This window comes from Tursiops truncatus, chromosome 15 (genome assembly GCF_011762595.2).
Source record: "Tursiops truncatus isolate mTurTru1 chromosome 15, mTurTru1.mat.Y, whole genome shotgun sequence".
Taxonomy (NCBI): Eukaryota; Metazoa; Chordata; class Mammalia; order Artiodactyla; family Delphinidae; genus Tursiops; species Tursiops truncatus.
Genome location: NC_047048.1, coordinates 42,688,514 through 42,700,897, shown reverse-complemented (window position 1 = coordinate 42,700,897; position 12,384 = coordinate 42,688,514).

The window sequence follows — 12,384 nt, the reverse complement described above, 5'->3', positions numbered from 1 at the left end:
AAGGACGCAGGGGCCGCCAGCCTCTGCCGCTTGAGCTCAGCTCACGGCCTGCACCCTCTGTCTCTGGTGCGTGGGCTGGTCCAGCTCCCAGGCTCAGCCACCGAGAGTTTCTCCTGAGATTTACGGGAGGCTGGGGTGTCTCTCTCCCAGGGCATCCTGTCTCCCTGTGCAGCTAGGACTGAGGCAGGTTTTGTCTTATGTTGTTTTGTTTTTCATGGCTTTAAGAAGACTTGGAAACTTTCTCTGCAGACTTTTTCAAACTGGGAATAGGAATGCGATTTCTATTTTTTCTAAAAAAATTTATTTATTTATTCATTTATTTAATTTTTGGCTGCATTGGGTCTTTGCTTGCACGCAGATTTTCTCTAGTTGCTGAGAGCAGGGGCTACTCTTCCTTGTGGTGTGCGGGCTTCTCATTGCGGTGGACTCTCTTGTTGCAGAGCGCAGGCTCTAGGCGTGCGGGCTTCAGTAGTTGTGGCGCACAGGCTTCAGTAGTTGTGGCTCATGGGCTCTAGAGCACAGGCTCAGTAGTTGCGGTGCATGGGCTTAGCTGCTCCGCGGCATGTGGGATCTTCCTGGACCAGGACTCGAGCCCGTGTCCCCTGCACTGACAGGCAGATTCTTAACCACTGAGCCACCAGGAAAGCCCAATTTCTATTGTTTCTTAGAGAATTTTCTGGAGCCCGAGGCCTATGCTGAGGGCTGCATCCCAAGTGAGTGAGTTGTCGTAGCTGCAGCCTCTGGGTCCTCCTCCTCTTGAGAACCAGGCTTATCCCCAGGTGCCACATCAAGGTAAAAACCAGGGCACAGAGCAGACCTCAGGGCATTGCTCCCCTCTGCAACCCCCAGTTGATCAGTGCCAGCTTCATTATATCTGTGGAATTTCTAAGTTGTTCTTTTCTCTCTGTGTTGGGAGAAAAATGTAGGAAGAAAGGAGGATTAGCTATTCAGTGGCTGGAGAGTAGATTTGAATAGTCACTGGTGCTAGTCACAGATATTCTTGACTTTTTTCTGGGCACATATTGGGGTAGAACTGAGTGTCCTCTTTGACATCAGACAAGGCCACGAGTCTTGCTTTGGCCAATGAAATGCGAGCAGAACATCACAGGTCACTTCCGGTTGGTTAACAGCTTTATGGGCGGCTCCCAAACTCACTGTGCCCCTTCCCTGCCCCTGAGGTTTGGAAGCGTCTGTTGGGATGCAGCCTCTGCCGTCCTGGGAGATGAAACCTTTATCGTCCCAGGTCCCCCAGTGATTATTACGAGCAGAAACCCCGCCACAGGCCAGCCCATGGCAGACACACAATGTGAGCAAGAGATAAGTCTTTGTTATTTGAATCCCTTAGATTTTGAGGTTGTAGTAGAGCCTGTCGTGTCCTCACCGACACAAAACAAAATACCAAGTGTGCGTATAGTGGGTCCTTCCTGCCGAGTCTGGTCCTCCTGACTGAGGAATGCAGCCTCATCTAGTTCAGCTGTGGGATACCTGCCAATCTCTCTGCTTTGGGGCTGTGCTAGTAGTTTTCTGTGAATTATGTGAACTGACCTCCCCAGTTCTGGGTCTTCTCCGCTCATTATCTGTCCGTTTCCTGTCTCTTCGCTACTCAAATAACAGAGTCCTCAACAGGTGATTTCTAAGGTGGTTTTGCTTTCCTCTTATAGGCTCTGAACCTATTTCTACACCCACTGCCTCCACCTCCTGCATCTCCTTCCGTTTCCGGGCACTTGGTGTACATCACCTAGCCTTATCTTTTCTGAAGGCTTTGCTCTCTGTGGCCGGCAGCCTCTGGGTTAGGCTTTCTAATGTCTACATGACTTGTGGAGTGTAGATGCTGATTGCCTTTCAATGAGAAAAGAAACTTCTGATTTGATATCTAGCAGGGTAGGTGCTCTCTTATGGATTTGGGGCAATGTTTTAAGCAGCCCCTCCCCCTGCTCAGTACCTTCCACACCTTTTCTCTTACATCTTTTGATGTGGCACAGAGTGGAGAGATCCAAAATACCTGAATGGTACAGATGAACCGGGTTACAAGGCAGAAAAGAGACACAGATGTAGAGAACAAACGTATGGACACCAAGGCGGGAAAGTGGAGGCGGGGCGTGGTGGTGGTGGGATGAATTGGGAGATTGGGATTGACATATATACGCTAATATGTATAAAATAGATAACTAATAAGAACCTGCTGTATAGAAATAAATAAATAAAATTTAAAAAAGAAAAGAATTCCACTTACACTAGCATCAAACAGAATAACATATTTAAGAACAAATTTCACAAAAGATTTGCAAAACTTACACTCTGAAAACTACAAACCATAGTTAGAAGAAATGAAAGAAGACCTAAGTAAATGGAAAATCATCCTGTGCTCCTAGATTCAAAGACTTAATGTTGTTCAGATTGCCAAACTCTCCAAGTTGATCTATAGAATCAATCTCAGTTGGTTTCTTTTCAGAATTTGACAAGCTGATCCTAAAACTCATACGGAAATGTCAGGGACCCAAAACTTGAAATAATTATCATCATTTAAAAAACTAGTAAAAAAAAAACCCAAAATACTAGTAAAGATTCATTTGTAGGCAATTCTGAAGAAGCGTTTGAAGCCTAGATGTCTCCCTTTCCCCAGAATTCGCTAGGGGGAGAAGCAGAGGCCTCCCATTCTAGCTCACCTGCCAGTGCTGTCTGGGCTGCATTTCCATGTAGCTAAGGCTCCCCGTGTGACCCGCCATGACACAGCAGTGTGAGGTGAGGTGCGGACCCCGTGCACAGCCTTGTCTCAGGCATCATGTCAGAAACCCACATATGCAGCATCAAACGTGAAACAGTGATGTAAAGAGACCACTACTTCATTTCAGAGTTGTGACAATGAGCCTTGGGAAGGCTAGTGACTTGTCAAAGGGCTAAATAAATTTCTGAGGCCTAAGCAGCGAGTCAGACCTCAAAGCCATGTCTTCTGACTCTAGTTTCAGGTTGGTTTCTATACCACGCTGCCCGGCCAGCTTGCAAAGCAGGGAGCCGATGTGGGCTTACAGGATTTAAGACGGGACCCTGAGTAAGAAAATAACCCAAGTCCCTCCTTCCGTGGGTGCATACAGAGGAGGGAAACATACTCAGTTTTCATGAAGAAATAATCATCCTCACGCCTGTTCCCTTCGAGATACTTCTTGAGTGTGTACATTTTTCTCAGCACTGGAGACACCTTTTACCATTGACCCGGAGCTAGAGTCTAAACACTTTGAGGTTTAGGATGAGGGTGAGTGCTACGTGGGAATGGTCTAAGAATTCCAGTTTAGGTGATAAGGATTTCCGCCTCCCAGCTGGCCCAGCTCCCACTGCCTTCCAGGTTTCGGCAATATTGCATACACCTTTTTTCATTCCACGTGTCCTTTCCTTTGTTTTAAAATATTTGCCTTGAATGTGTAGCATCCATGCAGCGTGGACATGCAGCCGATCTCATGAGTCAAGGTGTGAGGGAGAAAGTCCCCGTGTTGGAGGCATGTTTCAAGATGCCCAGAAGAGCTTGGAGGGGCACCCCCACGTCTGACTTTCACCTTCAAGTTAAGAGCGGGATCCAGGGCTGGTGGGCTATTCTGTGATAATTCCAGGGGCTATTGCCCATATTAAGAAGGAACTTTTTTTTTCTTTTTTTTTGGAACTTTTTTTTTTGAGCCCTATTTGGAATGCTCAGTTTGGAGCTAGTGGTGCTACAGGTCCTAAGACCTGAGCAAAATTGTTTGAGATCCTTAGGCGCAGAGACTTCTCTTTATCTACCCCAGGACTCCTGGGGGGGCCAGGAGGGTCTGGCCTCAGATATGTGTCATGGTTCTCAGAGGGTCCCAGGGACCCGTCTCCTGCTCCCTCCTGGCCCCAGGCAGAGCACGTTGCAATGTCAAGGTTGCGGTGCTTGAATCCCAATGTCAAGGTTGTGGCGCTAAACCCCTTAGGCATCCGCTCTCTCTGGCCTCTGAGCCTTCACACCTGTTGCATTCTCTCCTGGAGCCGCCTCTTTTTTTCTAGTCCCCATAGATCGGAGTGAGACGGAATTACGCCTGGAGACTCTGATTCACCCCTTCTGCTTCCCCAGGTACAGCATGAGTGCTTGGTGGCCCACCCATAGCCCATCAGGCCTTCCCAGTACAAGTTACAGTGGCTTAATCGCTCACAGTCTGAAGACTGCCTGGCAGCCAGAGCTGCGCATCTAGACGGAGGTGCTGGAAAATGCCCGGCCCACTCATATAACACACGGCAGCTCTCCACTAGCGGCTGACGGGCCTGGTGGACAAAGACCCCGGCTCCCTTGCCCCTCAGGTGGGATTTCCCTGAAGATATGTGGTCTGCAGGGGGTCCCAGAGTCCCTGGCAGGATGCGCTCTGATAGTCCACAGTGGTAACTTCTCGAAACACACCCTGTGCTGAATGCCTTCCCTTCCCTGTCTCACCCGCTCCTTCACTTACCAGGGTTTCCTGGGATCATCTTCCAAACAAACTGCACCCTGTCTCAGGGTCTGCTTCTGGGGCGACTCAAGCCAAGACACCCTCCTAGTACTTACTGTAGCTGCCTATCTGACTTCAGGGCACCCTCCACCTAACCCTGCGGTCAGGATGGGCTGGAAGGAGTTGCTCTCGTTCCCTGCAGCATCCCAGTGCCTGATGCACTGCCTGGCTCGCGATTAGTGCCAGTAAGTATTTTCTGAATGAAGAAGACACAGTGCAGCCTATGGAAGACCTTAACCATCTGGCAGGGAGACAGACACAAGCAGGTAAATGACAGCTCAGAGGCATAAGGGGAACCAGTGCAGCACCTCCAAAGGTCACACAGAAAGGGGGGGACCCACTGTGTGTAAGGTGCACACAGAGTCAGAGCAAGTGACCTCAGTGTCTTAAATGACTGAATAAACCAGGTGGGGAAACAGGGAAGACGGTTGAGCAGAAACAAGAGTAAAGGTGAGTGTGGTAGACACAGCGATGGGCTGCCTGATCTCCCTCCAGGGAAGGACTGCTGCCAGGCGGCAGGAAGTGTGGTCAGCAGGCTGCCCGCAGCCATCAGCTCCCGCAAGGGCAGAGAGCCATCTTGCCAAGGTCGAGTCAGCCTGGAATGGTCTGCCTCAGTGACTGGGTAAGACGGGGGTATGAAGGCCGGGCTGGTTTGACCTGATTCTGGCCCCTGAGCAGGTCATAGTGACCTCTGTGCTCCCGGGGGGCTGGCCAGGGATCTGCCAGTCCTGCAGCCTCCAAGCTCTTCCTCTGCCTAATCTGGTCAAGAAGCCTCCCACTTCTTCCCTTCACAGGGACTGATCCCTACTCAGGGTTGCCAGATTAGCAAATAAAAATACAGAGTGCCCAGTTAAATTTAAATTTCAGATAAGCAATGAATCATTTTTATATGAATATTCCAGATATCGCGTGGGGCATACTTCGAATACTAAAGAATGATTCTTTGTCTGCAATTCAATGTGCTGAGGCACCTTATCTTTCATCTGACAACCCTATCAATGATATTTATCATTCCCCCCTCCAGTTCCATCTCGTTATCTGCTCTGGAGGACTGGCCGGCAGCCCCAGCATAGGAGGCACCGTGTGATGTGGGGCTGCAGGCCGTTCCCACTGAGATGGGGGTAGCGGTTGTCAGAAGGTAGGGCTGAAGAGCAGGAGACTCCGAGTTCTTCATCTAAAAATCACGAATTTTATCCTCAGAGACAATGATGGAAAAGGATGGAAGGCTCTAGGCAGAAGGTGGCCGGGTTTGCATTTCAGAAAGGCCCCTCTCATGACTGTGAGCATGGCCACGAGGCTGCTACAGCCTGAGGGTCACCCTAGGACAAGGAGACAAGGGACTTCTGAGATGTTCCGCATTGGGATAGAACTTCATTTGGAGGAGCAGAGGAGAGGACCAGTTACGTCCCAGGCCTCTGGGTCAGGATGCTGTATGGGGTGCATGTGGTTCAACTAAGGGGCACCAGCATCTACACCATGGGCTCTGCTTGCTCAACCCGGCTTCGTGGGAGGTGTGATCCCAGGGTGGCAAGAGTGAGAAAGGAAGTGGAGGGATGTGTAGGAGGAGAGAGGCAGAGGTCACGCAGGCCGTGCACATTGGATCCTGGTACCTGGCTGCACCATCACAGTGAGCGACTTCTGGTCCAACCAACGGAGTCACCTGGTCTCATGGCCTCATGGTCTCATGGCCTTTGAGGGCAGGAAGGGAGAGACTGATTTTGTGGATCCTTCTACCTCTTCTCGTTGAGGCCTTAGCTCCTCCACTGCTCTGGGCTACGTTACCTGATGCCTCCAGGCAGCCACGTCCTGTCTCCCGTGATCCCTGAGCCTGTCGGAGTCCAGAGATGGAGGCTGGACCAGGGCTGCAGGGGGTCTGAGTGGGCTGAGCTTGGGTGGGACTTGCAATCCTTCCGTGGTGTGTGCAGCAGAGGCGCTGCCGGACCCCAGCCCAAGGGTGTCCGAGAGAACCTCCAGTTTGAGGAGATAAGAGAAGATGTGGCTGGATTGGGGGGTGAGTTATCCTCTGAGCAAGTGGTCAAGGATGGAGGTGGAGGGGGCAGACCAGGACCTCCAACTCCCAAAATCCACCTGATGCAACCAGCTGATGACCAGTACAATTAGCTGTGCCCTGAGCGACCCAGGGCTCCAGGAGTGGCCCACAGAACTGGAGCGCGGGGTCCCGGGCTGCGGGGAGAGGTGCTTCTGTGGGTCATCACGCATGTGAGGTTCAGAACCCAGGGGTGGGGTGATGGGCTATGACTTGGTGAAGAGGACAGAAGCAATGCATGGACAAGGTCAGGGTCCATGGAGGCAGAAGGCACTGACCTTCAAGGTGGGCGGGGCTCAGTGGATAGAATGGAAAAGGTTGCTCAGTGAGACCCCCCACCCCCCAACCCCCCAAAAAGAACAAGAACACAAGGCTGTGGGGCTCAGGGCTGGAGGGGCAGGTGGTCCAAAGGTGAAGGCTTCTGAAAGGTTGAGGTGGCAGATGAGACAGAGAGAGTTCCTCAGGCCTGGCACTTAGAAGCAGCTCAGTGACTTTTATCAGCATAATCAATTCTAAGAATAAATTTGGTACATTCAAGCTAATGGAAGCTAATTTAGTTCCATCAGTAACTAAAAACATGAAATAAGGGTTGCAACTGAAGCCACAGCTTCAAGCCACGTTCAAGGAATCTTGCTCCTTGCCCTCATTTCAGACTTTTTTCTGGTTTAATAAAGAAGCAGGAATGATCTTGAGACAGGAAAATCTCTTAGCCTTGCAGTAAAGCAAAGAACGCAGCTAAATTCTTTGAACTCAGTGTCTCTGACAGTGTAAGAGGATTTCAAGAAAGGCTTCATTTTTCAGAAATGGAACCAAGAAAAGCAAACGAGGACAAGCCCCCATGAAACATTCTCTGAAACCCATCTGCTCCTGAGAGCCATCTCCACAAACAAGTTCATCTGTTTCTGGAAATGTATTATTTTTTCATCCTCATAGGCATCTCAAAAATGAAGCCTTGCTAGGGTTGAGACAAAATTCTTTACCCTTTACCCATTTAGACCTAGAAAAAAATAATGATCATTTTCCTAAATTTCTCAGCAGATTATGATGGCATTTCATATTGGTTTTGGTAAATCGGTAAAGGAATTACCATTTTAGTTTCCCATTTCTCACCTCTCCCCTGAGTGTGCACGTTCCCCTCTCTGTAATTAGACCTCTAGGCAGTCTAATTTTCTCACCAGGAATCCACTCAAGATTCTGTTCCTGGGCTTCCCTGGTGACGTAGTTGTTAAGAATCCACCTGCCAGTGCAGGGGACACGGGTTCAAGCCCTGGTCTGGGAAGATCCCACATACCGCGGAGCAACTAAGACCCCGAGTCACAACTACTGAGCCTGCACTGTAGAGCCCATGAGCCACAACTACTGAAGACCCCGCACCTAGAACCCATGCTCCACAACAAGAGAAGCCACCGCAATGAGAAGCCTGCGCACTGCAATGAAGAGAAGCCCCTGCTCACCGCAACCAGAGAAAAGCCCGCGCAGCAATGAAGACCCAACACAGCCAAAAAATAAAATAAATTTTTAAAAAAGGTTCCATTCCTAAACTTAGTTGCTGCCAACTGCTTTCTGATTTTGACGCTAACTGAAGACTGAGGGGTCTTCACTTCCCAGAGGCGTTTACTTTGGGAAAGAAGTGTCTCCCAGAGGGGCATCTGCATTGTGGGAAGAATCTGGCAGTTATCCAGGAGAAAAACAATGAATAATGAGTCCATGACTTTGCCAGCGTGGTGTTGGAGGTCAAGGGAAATGAGAAAAATTCCTGTGGAGGAAGAGGCTGCAAGATTCTGTTAAGTGGTGGATCCCACATGAGGTGTGGGGTGCTCTAAAAGCAGCCTTAGAAGGTGATCCTAGACCTAATCAAACTCACCAGCTCTTGCACAGCAAAGGAAACCATAAACAAAATGAAAAGACAACCTACAGATTGGAAGGAAACATTTGCAAATGATACAACCGACAAGGGCTTAATTTCCAAAATATACAAACAGCTCATACAACTCAACAACAACAAAGAAAACAATCCAGTTGAAAAATGGGCAGAAGGCCTAAATAGACATTTCCCCAAGGAAGAAATACAGATGGCCAGTAGGCACATGAAAAGATGCTCAACATTGCTAGTTATTAGCAGAATGAAAATTAAAACCACAGTGAGGTACCATCTCACACCAGTCAGAATGGCCATCATTAAAAAGTCTACATATAACAAATGCCGGAGAGGGTGTGGAGGAATTCCTACACTGTTGGTAGGAATGTAAGTTGGTGCAGCCTCTGTGGAAAACAGTATGGAGCTTCCTTAGTGAACTAAAAATAGAATTACCATATGATCCAGCAATCCCACTCTTGGATATATATCCAGACAAAACTGTAATTCAAAAAGATGCATGCACCCCTATGTTCACAGCAGCACTATTCACAATAGTCAAGACATGGAAACAACCTAAACATGTCTATCAACAAATGAATGGATAAATATGTGGTACATGTATACAATGGAATATTACTCAGCCATAAAAAAGAATGAAATAATGCCATTTGCAGCAACATGGATGGACCTAGAGATTATCATACTAAGTGAAGTAAGTCAGAAAGAGAAAGACAAATACCATATGATATCACTTATATGTGGAATCTAAAAAATGACACAAATGAACCTATCTATGAAACAGATCAGGGACATAGAGAACAGACTGGTTGTTGCCAAGGGGGAGGGAGGTGGGAGAGGGTTGGAACGGGAGTTTGGGATTAGCAGATGCAAACTGGTATATATAGGATGGATAAACTACAAGGTCCTACTGTAGAGCACAGGGAACTATATTCAATATCCTGTGATAAACCATAACGGAAAAGGATATGAAAAAGAATGTATATACACGTATAACTGAGTCCCTTTGCTGTACAGCAGTAATGAACACAACATTGTAATTCAACTATATTTGAATAAAAAATAAATTTTAAAAAATAAAAATAAAAAAAAGAAGGTGGTCCTAGAGGTGCTGAGCTCATACAGGATTGGAACTTGACAGCAGCAATCGGTTATCCCAAGTTCAGCTTCGCAGCACCTCTCCCCAGCTTTGTCCACTCCTGTCTGATCTTCACCTGCACATCCTGCCTTTAGGGTTAGGGGCCTGGGCAGATTGAGAATAAACCGAAATGAACCAGGAGGAGAGCAAACAAATTAAGTCCTCGTCTGAAATGACATTTCTTAATACTTTACTCTTTATTTTCTGTGATTTATCTAACTTTAACTAACGGGACTAGACTAAGATATCGAGATATATCTATCTGGTATGGTTAAACCCCAAAAAGAAAAATTTTAAGATTAATTAAGCAACTCCAGCTTGTATTCCTGGGACAGAGGAAGTGGCTGAACGTTGATTCTTTTTTTTTTTTTTTTGCGGTACGCGGGCCTCTCACTGTTGTGGCCTCTCCCGTTGCGGAGCACAGGCTCCGGACGCGCAGGCTCAGCGGCCATGGCTCACGGGCCCAGCTGCTCCGCGGCATGTGGGATCTTCCCAGATCGGGGCACGAACCCGTGTTCCCTGCATCGGCAGGCGGACTCTCAACCACTGCGCCACCAGGGAAGCCCTGAACGTTGGTTCTTGACAAACGTCCATCCTCTTCTTCTTGATACCAACACTACAATGGAAATGACAGAAGCCTACATGAATGACCTCTCCCCGAGACATTTGCATTATGAAAAGGAACATTTTTGTGTACATTTACACAACTGTAAATCAAGGGAAAAAAAAGTTTTGTTTAGGGAATCAAGCCAGCAAGAGATTGGGTAAGAATGCAGGGATGGTCCCCAGGGACCTTGACCCCGAGGGGTTCTCCGGTACAAGCTGGTCAGATCTGTTCATGAGCAGAGAAAGTGAGACATGGGGGTGCATCCTGGCCGCTTCAGTGCAGATTCAACTGTTACATCATGAAAGAGGGCACATCCATCTGGAAATTGGACAATTGAATACAAGTTTCGCTCCCGTTCCTTCCTGTGCCATTGACTGAGCGCAGATCCCATTCTCACTCTTATTTTCCTGGTAAAATAAAACTAATATATGGACTCAGCTTGAAAATCAACGAGTGTGGTGACATGTTACCATTCTCATTATTATCACTCCTAAAGTTCTCAAAGTTCAGGAAATTGCAGGAAAAAAAAAAACATGGAAATTATTCTTAACTTCATTGCCCCAAAGCCACCAGTTTCCCCAAATTTAACCTATCTGAAAAAAAAGAAAACCTGTTGAATAAGTACCAGTTACCATTTAGCCCTTTAGAGTTGCAGGTTTGCGCTTAATAATCTCCAGAAAGGCTGATGCCCGTGGATATTTTAGAGATGTGGGAGGAGGTTTGCAGAACATTGCCTTTTTTTTAAAATTCCCACTATTATTCAGTGAGGTAAAATAACGACAAGTCCATCAGCTAATCATCGCCTGATAAGAGGCGTCACACAATTTATGAAAGGAAAAAAACACTAACAAGCACATCCAAGGTAACCAAGGCTGATCACAGTGTCTGCAGAAAGTTTCCGTTTACAGTTTCCATTACAGATGGTCGTTTGTGCCATGAAAACCGACCAAGCAGGCTGCTGGAAGAGGGAGGGGACATGGGGATATATGTATACATAGAGCTGATTCACTTTGTTATACAGCAGAAACTAACACACCATTGTAAAGCAATTATACTACAGAAAAGATGTTAAAAACATATCTATATATATAAAGAATCTAAAAAAAAAATAGTAAAAAAAAAAAGCAGGCTGCTTGGCACCTAGGAGACAGGACTGGGGCTTTCAGCGCTCATGTTCTGAAGTTTCATTTGTGTTCCAGGAGGCTCAGCGTAATGCACAGAATGACTGACCTACGGCATCCAGCCAGGGAATGAATTCCTCCCTCCAATAAAGGAAAAACAAAGAGCTCGCCATGCTTATTCCATCCCTGTCTGTCCAGCATCTCAGATGCCATTGTAGGGAGCAGCAGGTAATAACCTGCAGCTGAGAGGTGCTTGGAATAAGTGTGGCAGCTCTGCTTCCCACCTTCACAGAATTGTCAGCACCTCTCCAAGCTGCTTACTTGGCAAAGCTGAGAAACCAGTTACTGAAGAAAATAACACCCTGCCATTTGCTCTGTTTAAATGTATACAGAAGGCACTGTTACAGCATGAAAACTACTTTTTTCTGTGGATTAACAGGCTTATCTTCAAGATACAATCGGTTCCTGAAGTGTAGGAATCACCTGAACTCTTGGCCATGGGCTGGTGATGAAGACCTGCCATCTGTCTAAAATCGGCCAGCACCTTCCTTTAGCACCAAAACCCGCGTCTCCCTACTTCACCTGGACTTGCTGCTGGGTTTCTGCGGTTACGGCATCAACATTCTTCCTCTTTGAGGATCATGTAATCTGCAAAGAGTCAAGGGTTCTAGATTCTCACCTTGTTCTGTGACTCCATTCTGTCATTCATTTATTCATTCAGAAATATTTACTGGGGACTCACTGGGAACTAGACATCGCCAAAGATACAGAAATGAATAAGATAGACAACAAAAACAGAAAAAAATGTATGTGTATGTGTGTGTGTGTGTGTGTGTGTGTGAGAGAGAGAGAGAGAGAGAGAGAGAGGAGGGAGAGAGAGAGAGAAAGGGAGAGAATGAAAAAGACCATACAGAAACTCTGAATCGAGCACAGTGGCAGTGCCTGGGCAGTGACTTTAAACAGATCGCCTTTCTGATTACTTTAAGATCTGAACCAGGTGGAGGAGGCTGCTGTGCACAAGTTGGGGGCAAGGGCAGCCCTTGGCAAGGACTGGAGCAAGCAGGGTAGGTGAGCCTTGATAAGGTGCTTGGACGGTGTTCTAACA